Raw genomic sequence first — 18,495 nt, 5'->3', positions numbered from 1 at the left:
GAACGTAAAGGAAGCGTAGTTAATCCGATAGCGTGTACGCATTGATTGCTTTGTTGACATCGCTCCAGAACATGTAATTGCACATGACTCCTCTCACGTAGAGATAATGCTTTTGATTCTTGGGTGTGATCAAATACGTAGCTCAACTTTATCGTTAATAGATCCGATGTCGATAAAACGTTATCGATCTACGTCCCTTTTTCGACGTCGCTTTGTTCAGCCCGGAAGATCATGAAATCAGAGATGTTTCTTCTTTCTCTTCGTTGTTTTTTCTGTCCCTTTTTTATTCTTTTTAATTATCCCTTTGCGCGGTGCCTTCTTCGAAACGGAGAAGCAAAGGCAAACGGGGGAAACGAAAAGGAGAAAAGAAGGTATCAAAAAAGTGTGGAAGACACAGAAAGAGAAAGGATTGCAGGTGGAATTAATTAGCAAAGTCGTTGTGATAGAAGTTTATCAATTTTAATTACCCCTGGCTTAACGAACTCTTAATTAGAAACGGAGGCACATAATTAACATCAACGTGGAGTAATTTATTTTTATCGCCAGATAACAGCGGCGAGCATGAGAAGTGCTATGATACGAGATTTACGAACACATCCAACAACAAGTCGAGCTTTCTAAATAGTACGACGATAGCGAAGCACGTTGACTTCGAAGAAGCTTCTCTCCTCCTACGTCGTTACTCTCTCTCTCTCCCTCTCTCTCTCTCTCTCTCTCTCTCTCTCTCTCTCTCTCTCTCTCTCTTCCTTGCTAATATCTCGCAGCTGCATTAGCATTTTGAGTGGGCAACCGACATAAATTTATTCTTAGGTTTCCATTAAGTCTGGCGGACAGTTATCCCAAACAGTTTCCTCGGCCCTTCCGCTTTTACGTTTATATCGCGTCCATTTCGTTCCGAAATGAAGGCATTCCGACGGTACCTGTGAATACTTCGTAACAGTTTCCACTTTGATATACGATCGACTTAAACCATGACTGTGAATTTCGCGAATATTTCACGGCTAAAAAAATGGGACGAGAAGCATCGGATCCTATTTACGAAACAGCGTATAAATAATTTCGTCTTTACCGTCTACTGTTTTTCGCGGTTCGCATCGATTGCCCGAACAATTTCCTTGACCCGTCCCGATTTCTTTAAATACTCGAAGAAAAAAGTTCTCATGGTTCAAACAAAATACGATCAAAATACGGTTTCATTCTTATCAGAGCAAGATAATTTTTCTCCGGTCACCGATGATAGATGTTTTCTTCAAATATTTTTACCGATACCTACGGCTGATTAGAGGCTTTCGGGTTACCTGAAGGTTAACGAGTCACGTTAAAAATAGAAATGTCGAAAAGGTAGGATATTACTACGTTACCGATCGTTACTAACGCTAGGGGTTGGTATACTCACAAAGGGCGCGTTGCCTGTATTATCGGCCGAATCCCACCCTTATTTCCCTGGATAGAGCGAGGCAACATATCCTGTTGTGCTTCCAGATGTCAGCATCTTCTCGATCAGGAAACGCAGTAGAAAAGGCCCGAAAGAAGTTGGCCCTTTGAAGGAGCAGAAAGAATTCTTCGACATATTCTCTCTTATTAATCAGTTAGCATCGATTCCTTATGTTTTTGCACTATATTTTCCCAACATTTTTATGTTTACAGATGCAGTGACAATTATGTCACAAAGGTATTTATAAAAGGCATTATAAAAGGTTGCCAGTCATTATGTTAGCTCGTCGTAACGCCATGGATTTCTTTGACAACGTTTCGTTGAAATGTTTGACAAAGGAGAGCCAAACACAGGTAACCTCGAATGTAATCGCCTTAGCCGATATTACCGGATGTCGTGCCAGGTTCTATAGTACATATTTGCCACACGTAATGATAATCCCATAATGCAAGGATCTGTTGGAAACGGCTCAAATACCACAAATGTCGAATATCTTCCGCTTGACATGGTCCAAAATCACATTCCTCATTTGCTTCATCGTCGATCTTACATATATTGCATGTCTTTGGCGTAAGGACGAGTGTGTATCGAAGCGAACAAAAATTTATACGTGTCCCTGAGATTCGACGAGGATCGATAATGGTTTTGTACCTCTGCTTAGTGGAGCGGATCGAACAAGACGTTCAAGAATTCTCCTGCGCTCTTCGATAAAACCAGGGCGCTCTATTGACCAAAATTTAATGAGGTTCGAAAATTTCTCGTGACGTTCGCTCGGTGTATAAAAATAAATTTTATAAACGACGATACGTGATTAGAGTACACTCTTTTCAGACATCTCCAGCGACGAATTAACCACTCCAAGTGCAACCTACAGAGAAGTACGAGAACTGAAGACCCAGTCATCAAACGACCACAAAAGGGACACAGGAGACAGGTGACACTCGAGGCAAAAATTAATCGCAAGTCTGCGCGCGTGTCACAATAAACAAATGGTAATACAATGAAACCGTTTTGCAAGAGAGAAAATCGTCAAAGATATTTACATATTTACAAAGAAATAGAAGGAGTAAAGTAGAATAAGATAGAGAGAGACAGAGAGAGAGAGAGAGAGAGAGAGAAGTACCGAGTGGAAGAGGGAACAGTTTCAATTTGCATGATGGCCGTGTGGCTTCGTCAGGATAACTGTAATCTCTCTCGACGTCACGAGAGAAGAGCAAATTTTATCGCAGCCATCCAGAATCGCAGTCAGACGGAAAGACAACCAGGGACCGGAGGTCCTGGAAGGCTTTTGCCAAAGGGGCAAAAGCTCAACCTTTCATATCCATGTTTGCACTGGGCGAAAGCAGCAGCCAGGAGGTACGGAAGCCAGAGTCCGCAAGGACGGAAGTAAGTATACATTCGGCCTTTACCTCTCTGTATCAACCTACAGACCTGCCGACCTGTCTGCCTACCAACCTTTTCAAGGCGTAATTAAATGGCGGCATGCCGCTACGCGACCTTTTCGCGAGTGTGCCTCGGTTGTCTGCGTGTAAACGTGCAATGGAAACGGAAGCACACCGACGGGGCTGAGAAAAGTGCGTTTAATTCCATTTGAATCACACGACCGTGCCGAGAGGAAGAGAGAGGACGAGTGGTGTCGGACCGTGTGGTTTCCCGTTCACTGGAGAATCGACGGACATGTAAGATCTCGTTCAGCCTCTTTCATTCGTTTCCACAGAGATCCGGTGACAAACCGATGTCAAACTCGTTGAGACGGAGCGTCGCTCGAGATTAAACCGGCGCAGCGATGCCATCGTCACACCTGTTTGCTACGAGATCCTTCGTTGCTTCGCACGGCTCTGAAGGCCCGTACGAGATATCGTGCCATCCTTCGCGATAATACGTCAGTTACAGAACGATCAAAGAACAATCTCGCTTCACTTAAGATCAAGCTGGTCTACGAGACATTGAGACGAACGATCGATCGAATCGATGCTCGTTGCAAGGTTTCTCAAGCTTCGTCACTTTTACGTTTGACGTCTAATTAATGATTAATCGCAATTAATTGCGTGTAATTTCTATTTGTATATGACAAGAAAACGTTCGTCAGCAAGAAACTGTTTATTATCTTCAAAGGAGCGAATCTAATATCCACTCGCGTTATATTTCTCTTGAAACGATGAAAATGGATCAGAATGGTGACGAATCCTTCGTTCCTTTCGACAGAGAATTCGATGAAAAGGAAGACGAAAAGAGAGAAAGAGAGAGAGAGAGGGAAAAAAGAAAAAGAACTCTCTTTTCATTTTTCCGCGTGCCCCTCCTGTCTTCACCTCTGGAAGCAAAACCGATACGGATCCCCACGAGGAGAACTCGAAACATTAAAGAAAGCGCGCGGTTGTTAATGCAAAAATGCAAAGGTATACAATATGACGGGGTCATTATTTGAAAAGTACAGTTGAGCTTCGGCTGGGCCGGGGAGTTGTTTGAGTAATAAAGAGCGAAAGGTTCGCAGGGGCTGTGAGGACCTCGACATCGCAGCCATGCCTTTGATCAACTTACCGGCGTTTCCCCCGACTAAACGCGCGCTGATCTCCCATGAATATGGAGAATCCGTCAGCCGAGATTACACCGACTGTCGACTACGTCATCTAATTGTCGTCTTTTAAGCCTCAGGTGCGATATCGTCGTCGTGCTGCCACCAAATTTCTCGGGCAACGTCATCCGATGCAATCAGATTCGCCCGTAACGATCGATCAATCCCGATCTAGCCGAATTTCGCTTTATCTCCTCTTGCTTCGATTCGCAACAGAATTCAACCGATTTTACGAGTTACGGTGTACGAATTTTTCGAAAAATAGATCAAAGAGCCCAGTTAGTGCTCAAATTTCAGTTAGATAACGGAGCTTTATCTCACAGTCGTTGTACATTGTATTCATCGTTCGAGCAAAGGATGCAATTTTGGTCCAGTGACTCGAATACCGAGAGAATTCTCTCCCTAACGAGACAATGAATTCGTTTGATAAACAGGAACCGAAAAAAAGAACGCAACGGCTCGTCACATCCGTACGGTTCCTCTGTACATTTGCGTGTGTCGTATGAAGGGGGGGGGGGCTGGAACGAGGGGGTGAGCGAAAACGAAAAAACAATCGCACAGGCGTCATTCCTTTACCAACGATGACTACGAGCACCAGAGTATGCACGGTTAAGAGCACCTTCGACTCTTTGAAGCGTTCTCCAAGTGGATAAAATAACTGTGGGGCGTGCGTGCGCGGGGGTGGTAGTTCTGGAGGCCGGCATAGATCAAAGCTAAGCTGCGGGGGTGACCGACGACCTACCGAGAGAATACCGACTCGCGACTCCCTTTCTCTCTCCCACACTCTCCTCTCTCTCTCTTTTTCTCTGTCCTTCCCACTTCTGTAGCTTTATTTCGTCGGGTCTCGTCCTTATTCGTCCCGTGCATTCGCTTGCACTCCAGCTCGTTCAAGTGGCATCGGCTCTCGAGAATCGAGAAAGGAATAAAGAACGGTCGCGGCCTCATGCGTAAAACGATGCTACTGCAAACAATCCCCCTCCGATTTGTTTAGGTATAACAATCTGTCTCACCCCATCAGGAAGACCCTCTTCTTCTTCCACCTCCTTCTCTTGCTCCTCATCCTCGTTTCGTTTCCTTTTCAATCTACATGCACTTCCAGAGCTTCAGCCAGTCGACCGACTGACCAAACGACTTTGAACTTCTATTTCGACGGAGCCTCGTTTCTTTCTCGCCAGAACTTAATTATCCTTTTTTGTCTTCTTATCAAGCAAGGTTGGTAGCACGTAGAATTTTCTGCCAGAATTTCAGACCGGATAAGATTGAGTATGGGACAGAGATGAAAATACCCTCGTTCCCCTTCTTCCAGAACGTCTACGATTCACGCTGTGATCGAATCTCATGACACGTTGGATACCCAGGACTGATTAGCTGTTATCGTAATAATAGGTGACGTGACGTGTATGCGGAGATCTCCGCTCGGAGGGTTGAAGTCCATTGTCTTTCGATTGGGTGTCCTTTTCCATCGTCGCTTTGGCCTGCCAATTCTTCCCGGTACACCGAGGCGTGCTCGATCGGGTCTCCATAGAAAATCGAAAAAAGCCTTGAGTACATTTCTGCGTGCGGGCTTCCCTATTCGTTGCCAATCGACCAACGATTTTACTCGCGAAAGGAAGGAGGAACGCGGAAAAAGAAGAAAAAAGGAAGGAAGCGAGGGAAAAACACAAACGCTCTCTCTGTACTCGTGTCAACTGTTGTCGTCGTTCCTATATAACGGAAACGCTTCAAAGGGAACTCGATTGTCCCTCTTGGCTGACAATTTATCTAATTGCTATCGTTTTCTATGCGCTGCCAGTTACTTTTGTTTCCGTGGTCCGCGGCGTGGATCTTTCATCTCTCTTATGTTCGCGAAGGGTGTTACCAAGTGGAGAATCTCTTGCTTCGGGGTTGAAGTGTCAGGATCGGTAAAACAATAAACCGCCGCTATTACTTTGCCGGATAATCAGCCAATCACGGAATCGGCGTCGTTCGTGATCCTCTTAAGGGCGGCTTTTCGAGAGCGAACGAAGCTCGTTATCGCGTCTTAATCCGGGCAAATCCTTTCAACTTTCAGCCGTGTCTACGCTTTTCCAACCTAACTCGAGGATTCCTCTGTAAGCAAGCTGTCTTTCTTCGTCTCTTCCAATTTCTCTTCCATCGCTCTCGTTTCTTCCGCGAGAGAATCTCGTCCGGTGTCTGCGTTTTCTTGCTCCACCCTGGATCCTCCCTTCGACTTCTCTCCTCCGTTCTTTATCTTCTCTGGGCAACTTAGCCGTGCGATTATTCCGTTTCGTCCGCGTCGAGCAACATGGCCGGGTTGCATCAACCAGTGTCATGGAAATTAGTGGACTAAGGTAAACGCCGAGGTTAAAACGTTTCGCGTCAGAGAATCGTCGACGAGGAAACGGATAACGTTGAAAACACGATAAACACGTCGACTTAATGAAAGAGAAGACAATTAAAATTGGTCACTTAGCGCGGCTTTAAAATTCAGTTTCCGAAGATTTATGAAATGGAGAAACTAATATTCCGACTAGCTGTTGCGAAAGAAAAGCACAAGCGTAACTTTCCTGGAAAGCGAGCTTTCAAGTTTTGCTTATTTTCTCGTCTTTTTTTTTCGTTGCTTTTTGCTTTTTTCGCGGACGAAAACCATCGCTCAGCCAACAGAGGTTAAAATGGAGGCTGCGATGCGAACAAACCTTAGGCGTGGAAGAGGGTTCGCAGCAGCAGAGGCAACACCAGTGCCAGAGGCCGGTTCAGGGGTTGGGTGTGAAGAAGGAACGCCAAGGGATAGGAACGGATGGAGAATGGATATGGGGGGATGAAACACGGGGTTGGCTAGATAGATGGGCTGCTGGATGGTTGGCTGCTTAGCCAGTAGGTTCCTCATTACCGAGAACGCTCTATTCACACCTTCTCTCGAGTTCTAGGGATGTCTACGAACAACGTTCGATCTCGCGCTCTCAATGTTTCTCACTTTCCTCCTCTTTCTTCTTGATTCTCTAGTTTTTTACGCGTTTACATATCAATTGCGTACATATGTCGACATATCATTAAGGATGGAAATATCATCGATCTCATTAAGATTCAGATACAACTTTTTTTTACAATACTCTATCCCTCTCAGCTGCATTCTGCGTTCTAAAAAAAATTCAAGAAATGTTTTTACATTGTATCCTTTTGTTCGATTCTTCGATAGTTCTTCAACTTAAATGACTTGAATGAAAAGAATCGAATCGAATTTTTATAACGCTTAGTTCGTCCGAGTCTCGAGTTCATAGATTTACTCGCCATTAACGTTTCTTTGGCTTAAGCTTCAGACATTTCCAACTCCGAATCGCACCCATTGCTAACAAGAAAGTTCAGCCTCTCCATCTAATTCGGTTGAATGTACCATTTCACACAATACCTCTTTCTCTTTCACTCTCTTGCTCTTTCTGGTCTGATGAACTGACGAACCGTGCTGTTCCGCCGTGCTTCATATACCACTCGATAGTGTTATAATGCACGGACAAGAGAAAACCGGGAACTTAAGACGAATGTCAAGTGCAAATAGCTTTCAAGCTGAACGATATGTACCGCGTAAGTTCTCGTCTCGTTAGCAAGTAGTTAAGTCAAAGATTACACAGAACGCAAGAACGAAACTTGGACGTTTTCATCGTTTCATCGCGAGTTCATCGTTCTGCTAGAGACTATGATCATCTAATTTCCAATTGAATTTGAAGTGGTATGTAAATCGGCGTTCTCTCCATACCCCATTTCTCTCGCGCCTGCCAGGGTGAAACGGGAAGGGTGGAAACGCGGTCGCCGATCTACGGTCATCTGAACGAAAAGAAGGGTCCGACAGGGCGAAGTAACCAGATGAGCGTAAAACCGTGTGTGCCGAAGGGCAAACATTGACATATGTCCGCGTTAAACCTAACCACAAAACTCGAATCCAACTTCTCCCACGCAAACAACTTTTCCCCTTTAAATCACCTTAGCCTTTTTTATCGAAAATCCTTTTCTGTAGTTTGCGTCGGATTCGTGTCGACATTCTTGATTCTTCTTCTTCGATATCGTATACTTTTTCAATTCAGACAGCATATAATATAGTCTTTACTTTCTCATGCATATTTAAGAATACGTTTTTGTCCAGATTAATATCTGAGTCATAATTAACATAAGTTCGATTACTTAATTTTGGGCTATTTAAAATGCGTATTCTATATTTTAGACGATACATACTATCGATGGCCTCTATCATGTGAAATATTGAATATAAATTAAGATCAAGTATCTACTCTAAAATCAAGTAACAAGGATCAAACTTTTGTGAGACATCCGCGATTCGACGATATCCTTTGATGGTTAAGTTTATTGGAAATAAAAATTAATGGATCAGAGTGTAACGTTAACTTTATAGTAAAGTAATCGTTTTCTTTTCTAAAAATCCACAGATCAAGTAGGATGGTACACGCAGCTGAAACGCATAGAATTTAGGCAAACGGTATTTGTGTCGTGGTCGCACAAAAGTTTCGAAAAACGTAAACGGGGTCAGGAGGATCGCCTTTATGCTCTAATACCACAACGCTTATATACCAGAGCGTCATGGAAATGGGGTCGTTCGACGTAAGTGTATTTGCTCTTAATACCCAGCCAAAGCCAAAGTATTAGTAGCATTAGGCAGATAATCTGCGTATCCTTTCAGTATCGTCAAATCTGCTTGTTGTTGTCGTCGCTGTTGTGTCGACGCTTCAGTATCGGAAATGGAGACTGCAAAAGAGTTGCGATACTGGAACGAACGAAATTGTTCAACGAGCACAGTCGCATTAGATGTCGAAATCGATGAAGCGCGTGGGCCAAGAAACCCTTTCGAGAATTTTAAGAATCTTTTCGTCGAACGAGCTACCGCAACCGTATATTCAACTGTAGTAACCAACGAGAGTTACAATCTCAAAGAAGTTCCCCCCTCCTAAAAAAAAAACCCACAATAATCCTTCATTAATCAGCCCTTAAAAAAAAAAAAAAAACTCATCGCGTCTATTCTATTAATTCCTCTCGTATGAACTTTCGAGAGTATTAATCCTTAATAATAGTATCCTTTGATATTAAATCTCTCGAAAGAACTCCCTTTGTACACGTGCAAGAGTGTTCCATCTACGAAGTTAATAACCGAATATCTCGACGCATTACAACAGATTAGAGTTTTAGAACCAATAAAAACCTTTTCTAATTTTACATTAATAACGCCAAACTCGACACCTAGTATTATCGTCTGTCCCAGAATTTGCACCTAGAGGCGTGTCATTTTATCCGATTAATTGCATCGATCTCGCGATGAAATCGGCTATCGTCACGTATCCTCAGAACGAGGAAGCATGAAACCGAAGCAGACGTTTACAACTGCGTGTTTAGAAAGGCTGTCGGCCCTTGTCATCGTCATTGAAGATCCGTAGGGATTTCCCCTAGGTAGCTACGGGCATCACGGGAGCGCAAGATCGGTGAGGCTTCATACATGGAGATTTCACGAGCTTCGGCCCTGTTCCAGTCGGATACACGTGTATCGTACGCGTGTGTACGCACGTATCAGAGGAACAGCAGTACGAATCATCGGCCTATAACCTTCACCTATCTCCCGTGGCGGGTTTCGTAAGGCCGGCTTAACTATTTATAGACCGTTTTTACGCCCCATTGGCGTGCAACCACCAATTTTTCCGGCGATATTTTCAATGTTACGTTTCGGGATCCCTTAACGCGCTAGATCTTGAATAAAAGCGACCGCATTTCGCATATTTTTTAGACAACCGAGACAGAATGAAATGGGATTGTTAGGATTGAAACAATGTTGTAAAGTAAGTGAAAAGCTCCGTTATAAAATTTATCAAGTTTGTCACGTAGTCTGAAACACGCGACGAATGTTTTTTCTCTTTGGAAACGCAGTAGGAAAATTGTATTGTTCCGTGCAGTAATTTTCGGTGAATTCTTTTTGACTCGCGACTCGCCGGTATCGAGTGTTTTCATCGAGATGGAGAATTTATTTTCCAAATTCCTGTGATCGCAGAAGAGTCTGTGACAAAGACCAATTGCCGCGGCGGCAGTACGCGTGAAACGATGGTGGGTACCTGTCACGCCAGGAGATCGCGTTCTATTTATTTTCATAGAGCCCCTGTCTCCATCTCTCTCTCTCTCTTCCACTTTCCCACTCCCACTCTCGATTTTTTTTTTCAAATTTCAAGCGCTCGTGTCACTCAACCGCAGTTTTCCGCACTCTTTAACAGCGAACAATCGTCCTGTCACGGCAATACCACCGCTCCGGAATTAATCGAGATTGAAAAAGTTTGATCTCGCTTTGACGTATAGCGATTCGTTCTTCGACCAACGTGATATCGATTTCTAATGGCGAAGAAGTGGGTCATCCTCCTTCGCCGAAAATCGTCTATCTATAAAATAAGAAAGAAGTAGCCAGATTGCAAATCTTATTTTCTCTCTGAGAAAGAAATTATATTTCTTTAATATCAAAAAGCTATGCATGCAACGTGTATAATATAAATAAAAAATGATCGGAAAGCGATCTTGTACTGCGAATCGTTAACAAAAGACCGAGGGTCTTTTCATGGTTCCCATTAGATTAGCCATTTCAACCCCCGCGATAATATAGATACAAAATCTTCGGCGCAAACTCAAGAGGCCGTGCACTTGTGCATCTCCGGGACATTATAATACCCGCATTGTGTGTTATTTTATAGGCTAGATACATATGGATGGATACACGAAGGAACATACTTAAAAGCGGGTCTGATTGAAGGGTGAGGATGAAACAGCATTTGGTACACAGAGGAGCACGCTTTTTGTGCCAACAGCTTGCCACTTTGCTTCTAAATCGGGACTATCTCATTGTCCATCCAGTTTGTAGATCGTCAATGGCCGCCCTATAGCTAAATCTCTTCTGTCCCATCGTTATTTCTCTCTAAAAAAGATACAACGAAAAGGCCAGATCGTATCAAACGAGAAACACGACTCTTTCTTTATTTCGTAAATCGGTCGATCGAAACTTAACTGCGAAACCCAATAGTTAGAAGAAAGTTTTCGAGAAAACGAAGATGTGACATCAGCCTGAAACAGAAAGAAAGAATCAAGGGTGAAAATCGTGTAGCCATGTAAAGATGGGAATATCGCGGGGTGAAAACGGTGTCCCCTCACGCATTTCCACGCGCAGACACACACACAGGCACAGAGACAGGGGTGTGGCGAGGCATCCCTCTAGAATTGGCGAGATTTCAGTGTCTGCTCGAAATCCACCCCTTCTATTCCCTCGTGTTCCTCTTGCTGGTTTCTGCTCTTCCTGCTCCTCCTCCTCCTCCTGCGCTGCTCTGCCTCCTCTCTTTACCCCACGAAATCCCCGTCGGGCGTGTCATGCACGTTGTATTGTTGTATTGTCGGGTGCAATCTCGCTAAGCGTTTCACAGGGACACAGGAATCCCTGGTGCGCGTTAACCTGTCCACCCACGTCACGCACATCCCGCACAACACCGCAGAAGCGTGTACACGTATCGCGACACGCGCTTAGACTGCTTGATTTCAAGAATCTGGTCCACCCTTCGAGCAGAAAGGCCTTTTTGTTCTTTTGCGTGCACCCGCAATCGGCGCGAACCGTGACGTCGCTTACATTTCTTTTTTTCTCCCTCCTTTCATCCCTTTTTTTACGGTCGATTGTTTCCCTGCTTCGTCGATGATCGTGCTGGCTGATGCTCCTCTCTATCCATATCCTTCTACTTCGTTCTTCTTTATTCTGCTTCTTTCTCATCTTTCTTTTTATCTTCTGGTTCGTATCTCTGTCTTCTTTGGCAGACTTTATCTCTTTTTTTAGAAGGTTCTTTCAAGGTTCTTTTAAATGAAACAGGTGACGCGTCATCGTTCGTGGTCGCTGGACCGCAGATTTGTATTTTTATATAATTTACAAAAATATATAAAATATCCGAAACACAGTGCTTTTATAATATTAGGTTGTCCGAAAAGTGTCTTTCTTTTACAGACCCGTCTTTTACAACGATGTATCTTTATACAAACATGAAACCTAATCTTTCGAACGTCGTGATATTTGTTTTGATAGAACAAAATGGATCATACGTAATTCGATAAAATAATATAAAACGGAAAATGTTGTGCATCCATTATTTCCTTATACAACGAAAGAAACTTTTCCAACGACCTAATATAAATTTGCATAAATATCTGCGTCGTAGTTACCAAGAAATGTCAAGAAACAATATCGTTAAAAGTATTCTGGATTCTTTCGGCGGGAGTATGAAACAAGAGGTGAAACACGATCGACGGGTCATTGGATTATCCAAAACGCGATGGGGAAGCCGGTTTAACTCTTACGTGTCAATCGCAGGAGGCATTAAATACCGATCGACGGTCTTTGCTCGTTTCAGCCCCCGGTTAATCCCGCTCTGGCTCCCCCGGATTCACCCCCGTCGCTGTTATTAAATTAAATTGGACCCTAAAATTGCCGCGCTCTTCCGCGTGACAAAGAGACCGTGGCCGCTCTTCACTCATTTTTCGTATCATTGATTTATACCAGCAAATAAGCACCTGTTATTTTGATTGGACAACAACCATCGATAAGCCTGTATACCCTCTATTCCTCTTCCACCATAGTCGACGATACGTTCGATTAATTGAAATAGTACCGTCGCTCGTTCGAGTCGTCAGCTTTTTCTGCTTTTTACCCCTTTTTCGTCCATCAAATTCGCGGACACAAATTTCACCGATCTCCACGTTATGACAGACAATTATAATGATACTAATAGAAAAAAAAAGAAAAGAAAAAAAACGTAAAAAGAACATTTTTTCTCGCGCGCTACGTTTTTCCGGCTTTTTCATCGTAATCCAGTTCAATGAACGAAGTATCGGGGGACCATGTTCATTCAAAATTTTGAATGAACCCATCTTCGAAGGAAGGTAGACCGTAGAAACGTAAACGAGCCGCACTAAACAGATAATCGTTAATCCATTAGATTATTATGGGAATTAGTGAAACGAACCGTGACTCAATTTATTGGTCATAATCTCGACTACGCCTGCCATTGTCGTTGGTGCGCGTTGTTGTTGCGGATTGCCGTCGACAGTCGGGGTCCTTTAATCTGGCTTGGTCACTAGCGAAGTCTACGCCGAAGGATGTCGGTTTCCTTTAGCGTCAAGACGAGCCTTGTAGATGCTGGTGGCGATCGTATCCCAGCTTTGCCGCTTTTGAACATGTATACAAGCACAGGATCTCGCCATTGATACCCACGCTAACATCAGGAACGCCTGGTTTCTTTAATTGACGTTGAAACCTCGAGTATTTCCAAACGACAATACGAGGCTTTACTCCTTTCCCTTCGCTGTAAACCTTTTCCGATTTAAAAGAGTTTCCTATCTACGCAGCTCTTCGACGAAATGGCTACGAGCCTGTATGGTTTCTCCGCAATTACGATTTTCCTACGTTTTACGTAACCTAGCTTGGTAAAACTTACATAATCTCAAAATCTTAGAAACGTTGATGGAGTACGTAAGTCATCACACTGAGGCATTTTATTATAGTCGAACTCTTCGGCGTATTCCGCGAGATAATTAATCCATGTACTATTAAAATAAGTATGTCGGAGATGGGATTTCCCGTCCGAAATGTTGGAAAAACCCCAATACCCTAGTCCAGACTTTTACTATAGCCGCCTTTAAGTAATAAAAATAAGAAATAGTCTTAATGTTCCAATCTGACTTTATGACGATGGGTTTGGGCTCGAAGTGACATAGAGGGTCACTAGACGTAGCTACGGTCACGGGAGGGACATGTGCCTGACAGAGGTACGAAATGATTATATGGCTCTCCTTAAAAACAAAGATTGGCCCGAGAAGTAGGGACAGGAGTATATAAGAGCAGCTCCTTTTGGATTAAGGGAAAGTTAGTTTGTTAGTTAGTCGTTGGACGAACCGCCGATTGAGTTATCCGAATCGAGTAGTACGTTGATATTTGTCCTCCCGTGGACCGTGGATTCGTTATCGAACCTGAATTCGTTGTCACCGTCATCTCGACCATCCTATTGCCATTACTCATAGCCTCTTGTAGTGTCCACATTCGTACTGATAAATATTAGTTACATTCGCGACGGTAAAATAAGTAAAGGTTCATCGAACGCCCCAAAATGTCAACCTGACTCCGACAAGTATATTTTCCTTTATCGTATGACTGGAGAACGATACGTTCTAATAGCATGAAAACTACTATAAAGAAAGATACGCAACAGATTAACCAATTCCCGCTTTTTCCAAAATTCCACTTTTCCCGAATGATTAAAAAAATACACTGTTCGAAAGGATTAAAAGATCGCTACTATGAATAATACGCCAATCGAACAGATATTGTAAGAGTGAAGAAATCTTGGAGATATTTGATAAAGTAACTTTGAATAAATTAACTTTAAAACAATTATTTACAAAATTTCTGCTAAAGTGGATATGAAGATTTATAGATGATTAAATATAAAAATCCAGGAGAAGGTGAATATAAGATTGTAAAAATACCATAAAGACGATCGTTACGGTTGCACGATTTTACCGTAGCAGGAAGGGAAAAACTGAGGGAAAGAAAAAACAGACAAACGGGAGTCAAACAGAACACGTTCGTTCAGCTTCAGAGTTCCGCTTCCTGAATCGGTGTCCGGTCCATTGAAGATTTTCAGGATGTTCGTTCGGGCTGGAAGCAGGTATGAAGCCGGCGCAGACACAATGGTGGCTGTTACTATGCTCTCCTGGCGTCTCAATGGGTCCTTATTATCGCCACTGTCGAAACAAGTTTCAGGAACACATTCGTTCGTCATTCATTCGTGTGTCGGTTTGGAACTCGCCGCCTCCGCCGACTAAAAACGAAAAGAACGGGAAGGATGAAACAAGCGTTCCTTTTAAATACGTAATCTCTGTGTGGCGGTGCAATAATTGAATCGTACACTGGCCAATTCTGGCTGGGACTCCAGGAAATAAAAGAGGACAATAGTCTGTCTCGCCACGGTGTTGATTTTTTTAGGCACAAAAATGTTCCGAAACACATCTTGAAGCGTTTTACAAAAATATGGAAACGTGGAAATATCGATAAATATTAGAATTAATATCGCATAGGAGAAAGTCTCAAAAGACATGCAATTTACAGTGATTTTTTAAATGATTTTTACACGATGCGATACGGAAAAGATTTCAGCCAGTTTGTCAATTGTACCTAACACAATAATTAAAAACTATTGACTATGATAAACTGAAATATAAATAAGCTGAATAAGTTAAATAGCTACAATAACAAAAATATATGACATCAAAAAATATATCACATTTTAGTAATAGAAGAGTAAAAGTTCGGTCATTCTGAATTTCCTTTAATCGTTTTACATTTTGTAAGAGCTGTACACTATTTGCAATATAGTATAGTATTTGTCTATAGTATTTGTTCTCTTTCACTTTCTTTATAATCAATCAATATATTCCAGACTACAACCTAATTTCCATTAAGTGGAAAAATCAAGAGTCACCGATTGGCAAAGAAACACGAAAGAAGGCAAACCCCCGTGAAATCAACGCACGATCGCAACGCATTACCGATTAATTACCGCGTCCTCGCTTCATCCTCTCGCCTTGACGGCGCGCGACGTTCCTCTTCTCCAGCCGATGTCGGCTGGTTTGCCCGGCTATTTCCGGTTCGATGACCTTACCGCTGCGTCGTCGGCGGTTGGTCCGCGGCTCGGCTCGCAAAGGGGTAGCTGGTTAATTATCCAACGAAAGTGGACTAAAGAGAGAGGGATGGCGGGTCGCATTCAGCAGCGATCAGAAGAGCGCAGCAAAAGCGAGAGCAGGGAAAAATGGAGAGGCGTGGAAGAGAGGAGGGTGGGAGACAGAGCGATGCAGGAGAGAAAGAAGGAGAAAAAGGCGAGACGGAGAAAGAGAAAAAGATTCGCCTCATAAACACTTGGAGTGTGACACGATGGTGTCGAGTGCACACATCAAAGCGTTGGTGCAAGGGGCGTAATCTCGCGCCAGCTCGTTGCAACGCTGGCTGCTCTCGATGCTAGGCCGCAGGAGAAAAGGAAATAGACAGAGGACCAGTGACAGACAGGACGAAGACGGCCAGATTGTTTGTCGCTTTGTTTGATTTTACATTCACGGAGATAGCTTTCACTTACGCAGCGCGGACCGAGATTAAACAGATTCGAAAATGTCCCCGGCACCCTCGGCGACGACCTCCCGGTGCAACCCTCTTACCCTAAGACGACCTTCCCAACCCTTTCACGTTGGATATGCGTGACACGCTGCGTGGATCGTAGAACGCGATTATACTTTTCTTCTCGCTCGGTCTAATTTGACCTATATTCGTTTAATTAAATCGTAACCGGTCGCATGACCCGTGACGATTAAACTTCAGCCGAAGTGTGAAACGGTTTTTCTCCAGAGGAAAATTGTACGGTTTATTTCCATCTTTCACGACATTTCGTTTATTCGTTCTTACCGTTGGTTTTCGAATAATTTATGGGAAGGCTTGATAGTTTAAACTTTATAGCCGATGGTGATTGTTGTAATCGCTGTCAGATAATTAACCCAAAAAACAGTGACAGAAAATTGCATACTACTTATAGTATTCGGTATCGCAAATTAAAGAAGAAGTCTATTTAAAACTGTAACCAACGTCAAAATTTTCTGCCTACGGCGAAGATCGTTTCTCGAACCCCCCACGCTGTTCCTGTTTGATTTCGCGACAAGAGGGGCAAACCGAAGATAGACGTGTAATGAGGAAGATAGCTGTTGGAGGAGACGAACGTTGGAGGCAACGACGCAAGGTGGAGGTGGAGGGTAGAGAAGTAGCAGTAGCAGAAGGGCGGAGGAGGTGGTTGGACGAATCGATGGCACTTCGCTTGAGCAAGAATCGAGAACGAAGGTGTCGTGGTAGCGAGAAATGGAACCCTTCACACTTGCTGCCGTGGCTCGAAGCGGATCGTCATTATAATACCAAACGTTCCTTTTTCTTTATTTTTTCTCTCTTCGACGATTCCCCGCTCGTTAAGTCGGAGCGCACGCAAGAATTCGCACACTCGACCACTTCCTTCGCCATTTCCAATCTATATACACCGTTATATAGATATAGGTATCTGTATGTATACATATCTTTCGACGTTCCTTCGTGCACCTCGACACTTCTGTCTGTCTAACTGTATACAATCTGCAATCCAATTTGCTTCCCAACTTCGCGTTATGACACAATAAACTTTGATTATCATGATATCCGGATCGTTTCTGGAAACTCCAGCCAACAGGCAGGAGCACGTCATTATAACGCGCTCGGTTCCTCGTTAGCTCACCAGACGAACCTTTTTCACGACGATGATCTACCACGATTACTCTGGATGGAATTTTTCCATTAGCCGGAATACGGGGCGCGTAATCCGTCAGCCTGAAGAACAGAGGCAAAACGAGAAATTGAAACGAATTTCGCGTTCGCGAGTGGCGAATGTGTTTTTTTCCTTGTGCGCCCTCTACGTAGCCCTCTTCAATCAAAATCATAGAGAGGGTAAATTAATTAAAATAACCGAGATGGCTGTTCGGTGCAAATTTCGCATCGATTCTTTACTTTTCTTCCTCCTGCTTCTCCTTTCTATTTTCTCCCTTTTTCGAGTTTCATTAAACACGTCGATAAAATGAACACGCAACAGTGAGATCGTGCTTTGTTATCAGGTGAAAGGGTCTCGAAGCAGCGTGTCACATGATAACAAAAGGAAACGGTGCCACCTTTCATCACCTTCTTTTCCCAATCCACCCTCGACCATCCGAAGATCGCTACGTATTCCGTTTAGTCGAGCGATTCGAGTCGAGCGATTCGGGATGAATCGAGCGACTAGCTTCGTACGCGTCCCCCTTCGCGCTTTACGTAGGCGTCGAACCGTGTATAACGATCGACCGGAACACAATGATCGAGGAAAGGGAGAAGCCTGGATTCCCCGTCGTTGACACCTGATACCACGTAATTAGATGGGCTATCCATAGCTTTAGGGGCTGGAAAGTTCAACGATCAAAATGTAACTACGGAATCGAAAAATATGGTCCCTCCGGTTACCACAATTTTCACGCTTTTCTTAATATATATATATATAACCGATCGCTTATTTCTACATTTTTTCTCTACTCAAAATTGTACGTATTTTTCCTCTCCTAAATTTCTACCTCGAATTTCGTCCAAGCGTTGTTTAAATCCGACAATATATCACGAGAATCTACAAAACGCTTCCATGGAGATCAGCCATTTTTTTTTCTCCTCTCTCCTCTTCTCAAACACGATAGTCGGACGAACGAAAATTCTGCTACCCGATGCGGTATTTCGAAGCGTGTAAATTCAGTCGACTGAATTCTTTCATGAACCCCGTAACGAGCCAGGCGTGTACCGGCGATCCGTACCACAATGACATCGCGGCCGGGGACGGTGTAATACTACTGTACACACCGATACAGGACAATC

The sequence above is a fragment of the Bombus vancouverensis genome, chromosome 11 (genome assembly GCF_051014615.1).
Source record: "Bombus vancouverensis nearcticus chromosome 11, iyBomVanc1_principal, whole genome shotgun sequence".
Lineage (NCBI taxonomy): Eukaryota > Metazoa > Arthropoda > Insecta > Hymenoptera > Apidae > Bombus > Bombus vancouverensis.
This window is presented reverse-complemented; position numbering follows the sequence as displayed.